Source organism: Phyllopteryx taeniolatus, chromosome 2 (assembly GCF_024500385.1).
Source record: "Phyllopteryx taeniolatus isolate TA_2022b chromosome 2, UOR_Ptae_1.2, whole genome shotgun sequence".
NCBI lineage: Eukaryota > Metazoa > Chordata > Actinopteri > Syngnathiformes > Syngnathidae > Phyllopteryx > Phyllopteryx taeniolatus.
The window spans coordinates 5,261,492-5,275,629 of NC_084503.1; positions in this window are offsets into that span (position 1 = coordinate 5,261,492).

A 14,138-nucleotide genomic window follows, 5' to 3' on the forward strand; every position below is an offset into this window, starting at 1 on the left:
GGCCCCACGACCTCCGAGAGGCTTGGAAGAGGCCTCCCCTAAAAGCTGGATTCCCACCGATCGTTTGTTTCAAATCTTAGCCCACTAGCTCAAAAGTAAGCGCTAAAAGGTCCTGCCAAAATCACATCGGTCGTCATGTTACAATTTAGTCAAAGGCCTACTACTGGAGCGAAACCGAGAGCTTTGACGCTCGCCGTTCGGCCCCATGACCTCCGATAGGCTTGGAAGAGGCCTCCCCTGAAAGCAGGATTCCCACCGATCGTTTGTTTCAAATCGTAGCCCACTAGCTCAAAAGGAAGTGCTAAAAAGTCCTGCCAAAATCACAAAGGTCGTCATGTTACAATTTAGTCAAAGGCCTACTACTGGAGCGAAACCGAGAGCTTTGACGCTCGCCGTTCGGCCCCACGACCTCCGAGAGGCTTGGAAGTGGCCTCCCCTGAAAGCTGGATTCCCACCGATCGTTTGTTTCAAATCTTAGCCCACTAGCTCAAAAGTAAGCGCTAAAAAGTCCTGCCAAAATCACAAAGGTCGTCATGTTACAATTTAGTCAAAGGCCTACTACTGGAGCGAAACCGAGTGCTTTGACGCTCGCCGTTCGGCCCCACAACCTCCGAGAGGCTTGGAAGAAGCCTCCCCTGAAAGCTGGATTCCCACCGATCGTTTGTTTCAAATCTTAGCCCACTAGCTCAAAAGGAAGCGCTAAAAAGTCCTGCCAAAATCACATAGGTCGTCATGTTACAATTTTGTCAAAGGCCTACTACTGGAGCGAAACCGAGAGCTTTGACGCTCGCCGTTCGGCCCCACGACCTCCGAGAGGCTTGGAAGAGGCCTCCCCTGAAAGCTGGATTCCCACCGATCGTTTCTTTCAAATCTTAGCCCACTAGCTCAAACATAAGTGCTAAAAAGTCCTGCCAAAATCACAAAGGTCGTCATGTTACAATTTAGTCAAAGGCCTACTACTGGAGCGAAACAGAGTGCTTTGACGCTCGCCGTTCGGCCCCACACCCTCCGAGAGGCTTGGAAGAGGCCTCCCCTGAAAGCTGGATTCCCACCGATCGTTTGTTTCAAATCTTAGCCCACTAGCTCAAAAGTAAGCGCTAAAAAGTCCTGCCAAAATCACAAAGGTCGTCATGTTACAATTTAGTCAAAGGCCTACTACTGGAGCGAAACCGAGTGCTTTGACGCTCGCCGTTCGGCCCCACGACCTCCGAGAGGCTTGGAAGAGGCCTCCCCTGAAAGCTGGATTCCCACCGATCGTTTGTTTAAATCTTAGCCCACTAGCTCAAAAGGAAGCGCTAAAAAGTCCTGCCAAAATCACAAAGGTCGTCATGTTACAATTTAGTCAAAGGCCTACTACTGGAGCGAAACCGAGAGCTTTGACGCTCGCCGTTCGGCCCCACGACCTCCAAGAGGCTTGGAAGAGGCCTCCCCTGAAAGCTGGATTTCCACCGATCGTTTGTTTCAAATCTTAGCCCACTAGCTCAAAAGTAAGCGCTAAAAAGTCCTGCCAAAATCACAAAGGTCGTCATGTTACAATTTAGTCAAAGGCCTACTACTGGAGCGAAACCGAGTGCTTTGACGCTCGCCGTTCGGCCCCACGACCTCCGAGAGGCTTGGAAGAGGCCTCCCCTGAAAGCTGGATTCCCACCGATCGTTTGTTTCAAATCTTAGCCCACTAGCTCAAAAGGAAGCGCTAAAAAGTCCTGCCAAAATCACATAGGTCGTCATGTTACAATTTAGTCAAAGGCCTACTACTGGAGCGAAACCGAGAGCTTTGACGCTCGCCGTTCTGCCCCACGACCTCCGAGAGGCTTGGAAGAGGCCTCGCCTGAAAGCTGGATTCCCACCGATCGTTTGATTCAAATCTTAGCCCACTAGCTCAAAGGTAAGCGCTAAAAAGTCCTGCCAAAATCACATAGGTCGTCATGTTACAATTTAGTCAAAGGCCGACTATTGGAGACGAAACTGAGAGCTTTGACGCTCGCCGTCCGGCCCCACGACCTCCGAGAGGCTTGGAAGAGGCCTCCCTGAAAGCTGGATTCCACCGATCGTTTGTTTCAAATCTTAGCCCACTAGCTCAAAAGTAAGCGCTAAAAGTCCTGCCAAAATCACATCGGTCGTCATGTTACAATTTAGTCAAAGGCCTACTACTGGAGCGAAACCGAGAGCTTTGACGCTCGCCGTTCGGCCCCACGACCTCCGAGAGGCTTGGAAGAGGCCTCCCCTGAAAGCTGGATTCACACCGATCGTTTGTTTCAAATCTTAGCACACTAGCTCAAAAGGAAGCGCTAAAAAGTCCTGCCAAAATCACATCGGTCGTCATGTTACAATTTAGTCAAAGGCCTACTACTGGAGCGAAACCGAGAGCTTTGACGCTCGCCGTTCTGCCCCACGACCTCCGAGAGGCTTGGAAGAGGCCTCGCCTGAAAGCTGGATTCCCACCGATCGTTTGTTTCAAATCTTAGCCCACTAGCTCAAAAGTAAGTGCTAAAAAGTCCTGCCAAAATCACAAAGGTCGTCATGTTACAATTTAGTCAAAGGCCTACTACTGGAGCGAAACCGAGTGCTTTGACGCTCGCCGTTCGGCCCCACACCCTCCGAGAGGCTTGGAAGATGCCTCCTCTGAAAGCTGGATTCCCACCGATCGTTTGTTTAAAATCTTAGCCCACTAGCTCAAAAGGAAGCGCTAAAAAGTCCTGCCAAAATCACATAGGTCGTCATGTTACAATTTTGTCAAAGGCCTACTACTGGAGCGAAACCGAGAGCTTTGACGCTCGCCGTTCGGCCCCACGACCTCCGAGAGGCTTGGAAGAGGCCTCCCCTAAAAGCTGGATTCCCACCGATCGTTTGTTTCAAATCTTAGCCCACTAGCTCAAAAGTAAGTGCTAAAAAGTCCTGCCAAAATCACAAAGGTCGTCATGTTACAATTTAGTCAAAGGCCTACTACTGGAGCGAAACCGAGAGCTTTGACGCTCGCCGTTCTGCCCCACGACCTCCGAGAGGCTTGGAAGAGGCCTCGCCTGAAAGCTGGATTCCCACCGATCGTTTGATTCAAATCTTAGCCCACTAGCTCAAAGGTAAGCGCTAAAAAGTCCTGCCAAAATCACATAGGTCGTCATGTTACAATTTAGTCAAAGGCCTACTACTGGAGCGAAACCGAGAGCTTTGACGCTCGCCGTTCGGCCCCACGACCTCCGAGAGGCTTGGAAGAGGCCTCCCCTGAAAGCTGGATTCCCACCGATCGTTTGTTTCAAATCTTAGCCCACTAGCTCAAAAGGAAGCGCTAAAAAGTCCTGCCAAAATCACATAGGTCGTCATGTTACAATTTAGTCAAAGGCCTACTACTGGAGCGAAACCGAGTGCTTTGACGCTCGCCGTTCGGCCCCACGACCTCCGAGAGGCTTGGAAGAGGCCTCCCCTGAAAGCTGGATTCCCACCGATCGTTTGTTTCAAATCTTAGCCCACTAGCTCAAAAGGAAGCGCTAAAAAGTCCTGCCAAAATCACATAGGTCGTCATGTTACAATTTAGTCAAAGGCCTACTACTGGAGCGAAACCGAGAGCTTTGACGCTCGCCGTTCTGCCCCACGACCTCCGAGAGGCTTGGAAGAGGCCTCGCCTGAAAGCTGGATTCCCACCGATCGTTTGATTCAAATCTTAGCCCACTAGCTCAAAGGTAAGCGCTAAAAAGTCCTGCCAAAATCACATAGGTCGTCATGTTACAATTTAGTCAAAGGCCGACTACTGGAGACGAAACTGAGAGCTTTGACGCTCGCCGTCGGCCCCACGACCTCCGAGAGGCTTGGAAGAGGCCTCCCTGAAAGCTGGATTCGCACCGATCGTTTGTTTCAAATCTTAGCCCACTAGCTCAAAAGTAAGCGCTAAAAAGTCCTGCCAAAATCACAAAGGTCGTCATGTTACAATTTAGTCAAAGGCCTACTACTGGAGCGAAACCGAGTGCTTTGACGCTCGCCGTTCGGCCCCACGACCTCCGAGAGGCTTGGAAGAGGCCTCCCCTGAAAGCTGGATTCCCACCGATCGTTTGTTTCAAATCTTAGCCCACTAGCTCAAAAGGAAGCGCTAAAAAGTCCTGCCAAAATCACAAAGGTCGTCATGTTACAATTTAGTCAAAGGCCTACTACTGGAGCGAAACCGAGAGCTTTGACGCTCGCCGTTCGGCCCCACGACCTCCGAGAGGCTTGGAAGAGGCCTCCCCTGAAAGCTGGATTCCCACCGATCGTTTGTTTCAAATCTTAGCCCACTAGCTCAAAAGTAAGCGCTAAAAAGTCCTGCCAAAATCACAAAGGTCGTCATGTTACAATTTAGTCAAAGGCCTACTACTGGAGCGAAACCGAGTGCTTTGACGCTCGCCGTTCGGCCCCACGACCTCCGAGAGGCTTGGAAGAGGCCTCCCCTGAAAGCTGGATTCCCACCGATCGTTTGTTTCAAATCTTAGCCCACTAGCTCAAAAGGAAGCGCTAAAAAGTCCTGCCAAAATCACATAGGTCGTCATGTTACAATTTAGTCAAAGGCCTACTACTGGAGCGAAACCGAGAGCTTTGACGCTCGCCGTTCTGCCCCACGACCTCCGAGAGGCTTGGAAGAGGCCTCGCCTGAAAGCTGGATTCCCACCGATCGTTTGATTCAAATCTTAGCCCACTAGCTCAAAGGTAAGCGCTAAAAAGTCCTGCCAAAATCACATAGGTCGTCATGTTACAATTTAGTCAAAGGCCGACTACTGGAGACGAAACTGAGAGCTTTGACGCTCGCCGTCGGCCCCACGACCTCCGAGAGGCTTGGAAGAGGCCTCCCCTGAAAGCTGGATTCGCACCGATCGTTTGTTTCAAATCTTAGCCCACTAGCTCAAAAGTAAGCGCTAAAAGTCCTGCCAAAATCACATCGGTCGTCATGTTACAATTTAGTCAAAGGCCTACTACTGGAGCGAAACCGAGAGCTTTGACGCTCGCCGTTCGGCCCCACGACCTCCGAGAGGCTTGGAAGAGGCCTCCCCTGAAAGCTGGATTCCCACCGATCGTTTGTTTCAAATCTTAGCACACTAGCTCAAAAGGAAGCGCTAAAAAGTCCTGCCAAAATCACATCGGTCGTCATGTTACAATTTAGTCAAAGGCCTACTACTGGAGCGAAACCGAGAGCTTTGACGCTCGCCGTTCGGCCCCACGACCTCCGAGAGGCTTGGAAGAGGCCTCCCCTGAAAGCTGGATTCCCACCGATCGTTTGTTTCAAATCTTAGCCCACTAGCTCAAAAGTAAGCGCTAAAAAGTCCTGCCAAAATCACAAAGGTCGTCATGTTACAATTTAGTCAAAGGCCTACTACTGGAGCGAAACCGAGAGCTTTGACGCTCGCCGTTCGGCCCCACGACCTCCGAGAGGCTTGGAAGAGGCCTCCCCTGAAAGCTGGATTCCCACCGATCGTTTGTTTCAAATCTTAGCCCACTAGCTCAAAAGGAAGCGCTAAAAAGTCCTGCCAAAATCACATAGGTCGTCATGTTACAATTTAGTCAAAGGCCTACTACTGGAGCGAAACCGAGAGCTTTGACGCTCGCCGTTCGGCCCCACGACCTCCGAGAGGCTTGGAAGAGGCCTCCCCTGAAAGCTGGATTCCCACCGATCGTTTGTTTCAAATCTTAGCCCACTAGCTCAAAAGTAAGTGCTAAAAAGTCCTGCCAAAATCACAAAGGTCGTCATGTTACAATTTAGTCAAAGGCCTACTACTGGAGCGAAACCGAGAGCTTTGACGCTCGCCGTTCGGCCCCACGACCTCCGAGAGGCTTGGAAGAGGCCTCGCCTGAAAGCTGGATTCCCACCGATCGTTTGTTTCAAATCTTAGCCCACTAGCTCAAAGGTAAGCGCTAAAAAGTCCTGCCAAAATCACATAGGTCGTCATGTTACAATTTAGTCAAAGGCCTACTACTGGAGCGAAACCGAGAGCTTTGACGCTCGCCGTTCGGCCCCACGACCTCCGAGAGGCTTGGAAGAGGCCTCCCCTGAAAGCTGGATTCCCACCGATCGTTTGTTTCAAATCTTAGCCCACTAGCTCAAAAGGAAGCGCTAAAAAGTCCTGCCAAAATCACATAGGTCGTCATGTTACAATTTAGTCAAAGGCCTACTACTGGAGCGAAACCGAGAGCTTTGACGCTCGCCGTTCGGCCCCACGACCTCCGAGAGGCTTGGAAGAGGCCTCCCCTGAAAGCTGGATTCCCACCGATCGTTTGTTTCAAATCTTAGCCCACTAGCTCAAAAGGAAGCGCTAAAAAGTCCTGCCAAAATCACATAGGTCGTCATGTTACAATTTAGTCAAAGGCCTACTACTGGAGCGAAACCGAGAGCTTTGACGCTCGCCGTTCTGCCCCACGACCTCCGAGAGGCTTGGAAGAGGCCTCGCCTGAAAGCTGGATTCCCACCGATCGTTTGATTCGAATCTTAGCCCACTAGCTCAAAGGTAAGCGCTAAAAAGTCCTGCCAAAATCACATAGGTCGTCATGTTACAATTTAGTCAAAGGCCGACTATTGGAGACGAAACTGAGAGCTTTGACGCTCGCCGTCCGGCCCCACGACCTCCGAGAGGCTTGGAAGAGGCCTCCCCTGAAAGCTGGATTCCCACCGATCGTTTGTTTCAAATCTTAGCCCACTAGCTCAAAAGTAAGCGCTAAAAGGTCCTGCCAAAATCACATCGGTCGTCATGTTACAATTTAGTCAAAGGCCTACTACTGGAGCGAAACCGAGAGCTTTGACGCTCGCCGTTCGGCCCCACGACCTCCGAGAGGCTTGGAAGAGGCCTCCCCTGAAAGCTGGATTCCCACCGATCGTTTGTTTCAAATCTTAGCCCACTAGCTCAAAAGGAAGCGCTAAAAAGTCCTGCCAAAATCACATCGGTCGTCATGTTACAATTTAGTCAAAGGCCTACTACTGGAGCGAAACCGAGAGCTTTGACGCTCGCCGTTCTGCCCCACGACCTCCGAGAGGCTTGGAAGAGGCCTCCCCTGAAAGCTGGATTCCCACCGATCGTTTGTTTCAAATCTTAGCCCACTAGCTCAAAAGTAAGCGCTAAAAAGTCCTGCCAAAATCACAAAGGTCGTCATGTTACAATTTAGTCAAAGGCCTACTACTGGAGCGAAACCGAGAGCTTTGACGCTCGCCGTTCGGCCCCACGACCTCCGAGAGGCTTGGAAGAGGCCTCCCCTGAAAGCTGGATTCCCACCGATCGTTTGTTTCAAATCTTAGCCCACTAGCTCAAAAGGAAGCGCTAAAAAGTCCTGCCAAAATCACATAGGTCGTCATGTTACAATTTAGTCAAAGGCCTACTACTGGAGCGAAACCGAGAGCTTTGACGCTCGCCGTTCGGCCCCACGACCTCCGAGAGGCTTGGAAGAGGCCTCCCCTGAAAGCTGGATTCCCACCGATCGTTTGATTCAAATCTTAGCCCACTAGCTCAAAAGTAAGCGCTAAAAAGTCCTGCCAAAATCACATAGGTCGTCATGTTACAATTTAGTCAAAGGCCTACTACTGGAGCGAAACCGAGAGCTTTGACGCTCGCCGTTCTGCCCCACGACCTCCGAGAGGCTTGGAAGAGGCCTCGCCTGAAAGCTGGATTCCCACCGATCGTTTGATTCAAATCTTAGCCCACTAGCTCAAAGGTAAGCGCTAAAAAGTCCTGCCAAAATCACATAGGTCGTCATGTTACAATTTAGTCAAAGGCCTACTACTGGAGCGAAACCGAGAGCTTTGACGCTCGCCGTTCGGCCCCACGACCTCCGAGAGGCTTGGAAGAGGCCTCCCCTGAAAGCTGGATTCCCACCGATCGTTTGTTTCAAATCTTAGCCCACTAGCTCAAAAGGAAGCGCTAAAAAGTCCTGCCAAAATCACATAGGTCGTCATGTTACAATTTAGTCAAAGGCCTACTACTGGAGCGAAACCGAGAGCTTTGACGCTCGCCGTTCGGCCCCACGACCTCCGAGAGGCTTGGAAGAGGCCTCCCCTGAAAGCTGGATTCCCACCGATCGTTTGTTTCAAATCTTAGCCCACTAGCTCAAAAGGAAGCGCTAAAAAGTCCTGCCAAAATCACAAAGGTCGTCATGTTACAATTTAGTCGAAGGCCTACTACTGGAGCGAAACCGAGAGCCTTTCCGCTTGCCGTTCGGCCCCACGACCTCCGAGAGGCTCGGAAGAGGCCTCGCCTGAAAGCTGGATTCCCACCGATCGTTTGATTCAAATCGTAGCCCACTAGCTCAAAGGTAAGCGCTAAAAAGTCCTGCCAAAATCACATAGGTCGTCATGTTACAATTTAGTCAAAGGCCGACTATTGGAGACGAAACTGAGAGCTTTGATGCTCGCCGTCCGGCCCCACGACCTCCGAGAGGCTTGGAAGAGGCCTCCCCTGAAAGCTGGATTCCCACCGATCGTTTGTTTCAAATCTTAGCCCACTAGCTCAAAAGTAAGCGCTAAAAGGTCCTGCCAAAATCACATCGGTCGTCATGTTACAATTTAGTCAAAGGCCTACTACTGGAGCGAAACCGAGAGCTTTGACGCTCGCCGTTCGGCCCCACGACCTCCGAGAGGCTTGGAAGAGGCCTCCCCTGAAAGCTGGATTCCCACCGATCGTTTGTTTCAAATCTTAGCCCACTAGCTCAAAAGTAAGTGCTAAAAAGTCCTGCCAAAATCACAAAGGTCGTCATGTTACAATTTAGTCAAAGGCCTACTACTGGAGCGAAACCGAGTGCTTTGACGCTCGCCGTTCGGCCCCACACCCTCCGAGAGGCTTGGAAGATGCCTCCCCTGAAAGCTGGATTCCCACCGATCGTTTGTTTAAAATCTTAGCCCACTAGCTCAAAAGGAAGCGCTAAAAAGTCCTGCCAAAATCACATAGGTCGTCATGTTACAATTTTGTCAAAGGCCTACTACTGGAGTGAAACCGAGAGCTTTGACGATCGCCGTTCGGCCCCACGACCTCCGAGAGGCTTGGAAGAGGCCTCCCCTAAAAGCTGGATTCCCACCGATCGTTTGTTTCAAATCTTAGCCCACTAGCTCAAAAGTAAGTGCTAAAAAGTCCTGCCAAAATCACAAAGGTCGTCATGTTACAATTTAGTCAAAGGCCTACTACTGGAGCGAAACCGAGAGCTTTGACGCTCGCCGTTCTGCCCCACGACCTCCGAGAGGCTTGGAAGAGGCCTCGCCTGAAAGCTGGATTCCCACCGATCGTTTGATTCAAATCTTAGCCCACTAGCTCAAAGGTAAGCGCTAAAAAGTCCTGCCAAAATCACATAGGTCGTCATGTTACAATTTAGTCAAAGGCCGACTACTGGAGCGAAACTGAGAGCTTTGACGCTCGCCGTTCGGCCCCACGACCTCCAAGAGGCTTGGAAGAGGCCTCCCCTGAAAGCTGGATTCCCACCGATCGTTTGTTTCAAATCTTAGCCCACTAGCTCAAAAGTAAGCGCTAACAAGTCCTGCCAAAATCACATCGGTCGTAATGTTACAATTTAGTCAAAGGCCTACTACTGGAGCGAAACCGAGAGCTTTGACGCTCGCCGTTCGGCCCCACGACCTCCGAGAGGCTTGGAAGAGGCCTCCCCAGAAAGCTGGATTCCCACCGATCGTTTGTTTCAAATCTTAGCCCACTAGCTCAAAAGTAAGCGCTAAAAGGTCCTGCTAAAATCACATCGGTCGTCATGTTACAATTTAGTCAAAGGCCTACTACTGGAGCGAAACCGAGAGCTTTGACGCTAGCCGTTCGGCCCCTCGACCTCCGAGAGGCTTGGAAGAGGCCTCCCCTGAAAGCTGGATTCCCACCGATCGTTTGTTTCAAATCTTAGCCCACTAGCTCAAAAGGAAGCGCTAAAAAGTCCTGCCAAAATCACATAGGTCGTCATGTTACAATTTAGTCAAAGGCCTACTACTGGAGCGAAACCGAGAGCTTTGACGCTCGCCGTTCGGCCCCACGACCTCCGAGAGGCTTGGAAGAGGCCTCCCCTGAAAGCTGGATTCCCACCGATCGTTTGTTTCAAATCTTAGCACACTAGCTCAAAAGGAAGCGCTAAAAAGTCCTGCCAAAATCACATCGGTCGTCATGTTACAATTTAGTCAAAGGCCTACTACTGGAGCGAAACCGAGAGCTTTGACGCTCGCCGTTCGGCCCCACGACCTCCGAGAGGCTTGGAAGAGGCCTCCCCTGAAAGCTGGATTCCCACCGATCGTTTGTTTCAAATCTTAGCCCACTAGCTCAAAAGTAAGTGCTAAAAAGTCCTGCCAAAATCACAAAGGTCGTCATGTTACAATTTAGTCAAAGGCCTACTACTGGAGCGAAACCGAGAGCTTTGACGCTCGCCGTTCGGCCCCACGACCTCCGAGAGGCTTGGAAGAGGCCTCCCCTGAAAGCTGGATTCCCACCGATCGTTTGTTTCAAATCTTAGCCCACTAGCTCAAAAGTAAGCGCTAAAAAGTCCTGCCAAAATCACAAAGGTCGTCATGTTACAATTTAGTCAAAGGCCTACTACTGGAGCGAAACCGAGAGCTTTGACGCTCGCCGTTCGGCCCCACGACCTCCGAGAGGCTTGGAAGAGGCCTCCCCTGAAAGCTGGATTCCCACCGATCGTTTGTTTCAAATCTTAGCCCACTAGCTCAAAAGGAAGCGCTAAAAAGTCCTGCCAAAATCACATAGGTCGTCATGTTACAATTTAGTCAAAGGCCTACTACTGGAGCGAAACCGAGAGCTTTGACGCTCGCCGTTCGGCCCCACGACCTCCGAGAGGCTTGGAAGAGGCCTCCCCTGAAAGCTGGATTCCCACCGATCGTTTGTTTCAAATCTTAGCCCACTAGCTCAAAAGTAAGCGCTAAAAAGTCCTGCCAAAATCACAAAGGTCGTCATGTTACAATTTAGTCAAAGGCCTACTACTGGAGCGAAACCGAGAGCTTTGACGCTCGCCGTTCGGCCCCACGACCTCCGAGAGGCTTGGAAGAGGCCTCCCTGAAAGCTGGATTCCCACCGATCGTTTGTTTCAAATCTTAGCCCACTAGCTCAAAAGTAAGCGCTAAAAAGTCCTGCCAAAATCACATAGGTCGTCATGTTACAATTTAGTCAAAGGCCTACTACTGGAGCGAAACCGAGAGCTTTGACGCTCGCCGTTCGGCCCCACGACCTCCGAGAGGCTTGGAAGAGGCCTCCCCTGAAAGCTGGATTCCCACCGATCGTTTGTTTCAAATCTTAGCCCACTAGCTCAAAAGGAAGCGCTAAAAAGTCCTGCCAAAATCACATAGGTCGTCATGTTACAATTTAGTCAAAGGCCTACTACTGGAGCGAAACCGAGAGCTTTGACGCTCGCCGTTCGGCCCCACGACCTCCGAGAGGCTTGGAAGAGGCCTCCCCTGAAAGCTGGATTCCCACCGATCGTTTGTTTCAAATCTTAGCCCACTAGCTCAAAAGGAAGCGCTAAAAAGTCCTGCCAAAATCACATCGGTCGTCATGTTACAATTTAGTCAAAGGCCTACTACTGGAGCGAAACCGAGAGCTTTGACGCTCGCCGTTCGGCCCCACGACCTCCGAGAGGCTTGGAAGAGGCCTCGCCTGAAAGCTGGATTCCCACCGATCGTTTGTTTCAAATCTTAGCCCACTAGCTCAAAGGTAAGCGCTAAAAAGTCCTGCCAAAATCACATAGGTCGTCATGTTACAATTTAGTCAAAGGCCGACTACTGGAGACGAAACTGAGAGCTTTGACGCTCGCCGTTCGGCCCCACGACCTCCGAGAGGCTTGGAAGAGGCCTCCCTGAAAGCTGGATTCCCACCGATCGTTTGTTTCAAATCTTAGCCCACTAGCTCAAAAGTAAGCGCTAAAAGGTCCTGCCAAAATCACATCGGTCGTCATGTTACAATTTAGTCAAAGGCCTACTACTGGAGCGAAACCGAGAGCTTTGACGCTCGCCGTTCGGCCCCACGACCTCCGAGAGGCTTGGAAGAGGCCTCCCCTGAAAGCTGGATTCCCACCGATCGTTTGTTTCAAATCTTAGCCCACTAGCTCAAAAGTAAGTGCTAAAAAGTCCTGCCAAAATCACAAAGGTCGTCATGTTACAATTTAGTCAAAGGCCTACTACTGGAGCGAAACCGAGTGCTTTGACGCTCGCCGTTCGGCCCCACGACCCTCCGAGAGGCTTGGAAGAGGCCTCCCCTGAAAGCTGGATTCCCACCGATCGTTTGTTTAAAATCTTAGCCCACTAGCTCAAAAGGAAGCGCTAAAAGTCCTGCCAAAATCACATAGGTCGTCATGTTACAATTTTGTCAAAGGCCTACTACTGGAGTGAAACCGAGAGCTTTGACGATCGCCGTTCGGCCCCACGACCTCCGAGAGGCTTGGAAGAGGCCTCCCCTGAAAGCTGGATTCCCACCGATCGTTTGTTTCAAATCTTAGCCCACTAGCTCAAAAGTAAGTGCTAAAAAGTCCTGCCAAAATCACAAAGGTCGTCATGTTACAATTTAGTCAAAGGCCTACTACTGGAGCGAAACCGAGAGCTTTGACGCTCGCCGTTCTGCCCCACGACCTCCGAGAGGCTTGGAAGAGGCCTCGCCTGAAAGCTGGATTCCCACCGATCGTTTGATTCAAATCTTAGCCCACTAGCTCAAAAGGAAGCGCTAAAAAGTCCTGCCAAAATCACATCGGTCGTCATGTTACAATTTAGTCAAAGGCCTACTACTGGAGCGAAACCGAGAGCTTTGACGCTCGCCGTTCGGCCCCACGACCTCCGAGAGGCTTGGAAGAGGCCTCCCCTGAAAGCTGGATTCCCACCGATCGTTTGTTTCAAATCTTAGCCCACTAGCTCAAAAGTAAGTGCTAAAAAGTCCTGCCAAAATCACAAAGGTCGTCATGTTACAATTTAGTCAAAGGCCTACTACTGGAGCGAAACCGAGAGCTTTGACGCTCGCCGTTCGGCCCCACGACCTCCGAGAGGCTTGGAAGAGGCCTCCCCTGAAAGCTGGATTCCCACCGATCGTTTGTTTCAAATCTTAGCCCACTAGCTCAAAAGTAAGTGCTAAAAAGTCCTGCCAAAATCACAAAGGTCGTCATGTTACAATTTAGTCAAAGGCCTACTACTGGAGCGAAACCGAGAGCTTTGACGCTCGCCGTTCGGCCCCACGACCTCCGAGAGGCTTGGAAGAGGCCTCCCTGAAAGCTGGATTCCCACCGATCGTTTGTTTCAAATCTTAGCCCACTAGCTCAAAAGGAAGCGCTAAAAAGTCCTGCCAAAATCACATAGGTCGTCATGTTACAATTTAGTCAAAGGCCTACTACTGGAGCGAAACCGAGAGCTTTGACGCTCGCCGTTCGGCCCCACGACCTCCGAGAGGCTTGGAAGAGGCCTCCCCTGAAAGCTGGATTCCCACCGATCGTTTGTTTCAAATCTTAGCCCACTAGCTCAAAAGTAAGTGCTAAAAAGTCCTGCCAAAATCACAAAGGTCGTCATGTTACAATTTAGTCAAAGGCCTACTACTGGAGCGAAACCGAGAGCTTTGACGCTCGCCGTTCGGCCCCACGACCTCCGAGAGGCTTGGAAGAGGCCTCGCCTGAAAGCTGGATTCCCACCGATCGTTTGTTTCAAATCTTAGCCCACTAGCTCAAAGGTAAGCGCTAAAAAGTCCTGCCAAAATCACATAGGTCGTCATGTTACAATTTAGTCAAAGGCCTACTACTGGAGCGAAACCGAGAGCTTTGACGCTCGCCGTTCGGCCCCACGACCTCCGAGAGGCTTGGAAGAGGCCTCCCCTGAAAGCTGGATTCCCACCGATCGTTTGTTTCAAATCTTAGCCCACTAGCTCAAAAGGAAGCGCTAAAAAGTCCTGCCAAAATCACATAGGTCGTCATGTTACAATTTAGTCAAAGGCCTACTACTGGAGCGAAACCGAGAGCTTTGACGCTCGCCGTTCGGCCCCACGACCTCCGAGAGGCTTGGAAGAGGCCTCCCCTGAAAGCTGGATTCCCACCGATCGTTTGTTTCAAATCTTAGCACACTAGCTCAAAAGGAAGCGCTAAAAAGTCCTGCCAAAATCACATCGGTCGTCATGTTACAATTTAGTCAAAGGCCTACTACTGGAGCGAAACCGAGAGCTTTGACGCTCGCCGTTCGGCCCCACGACCTC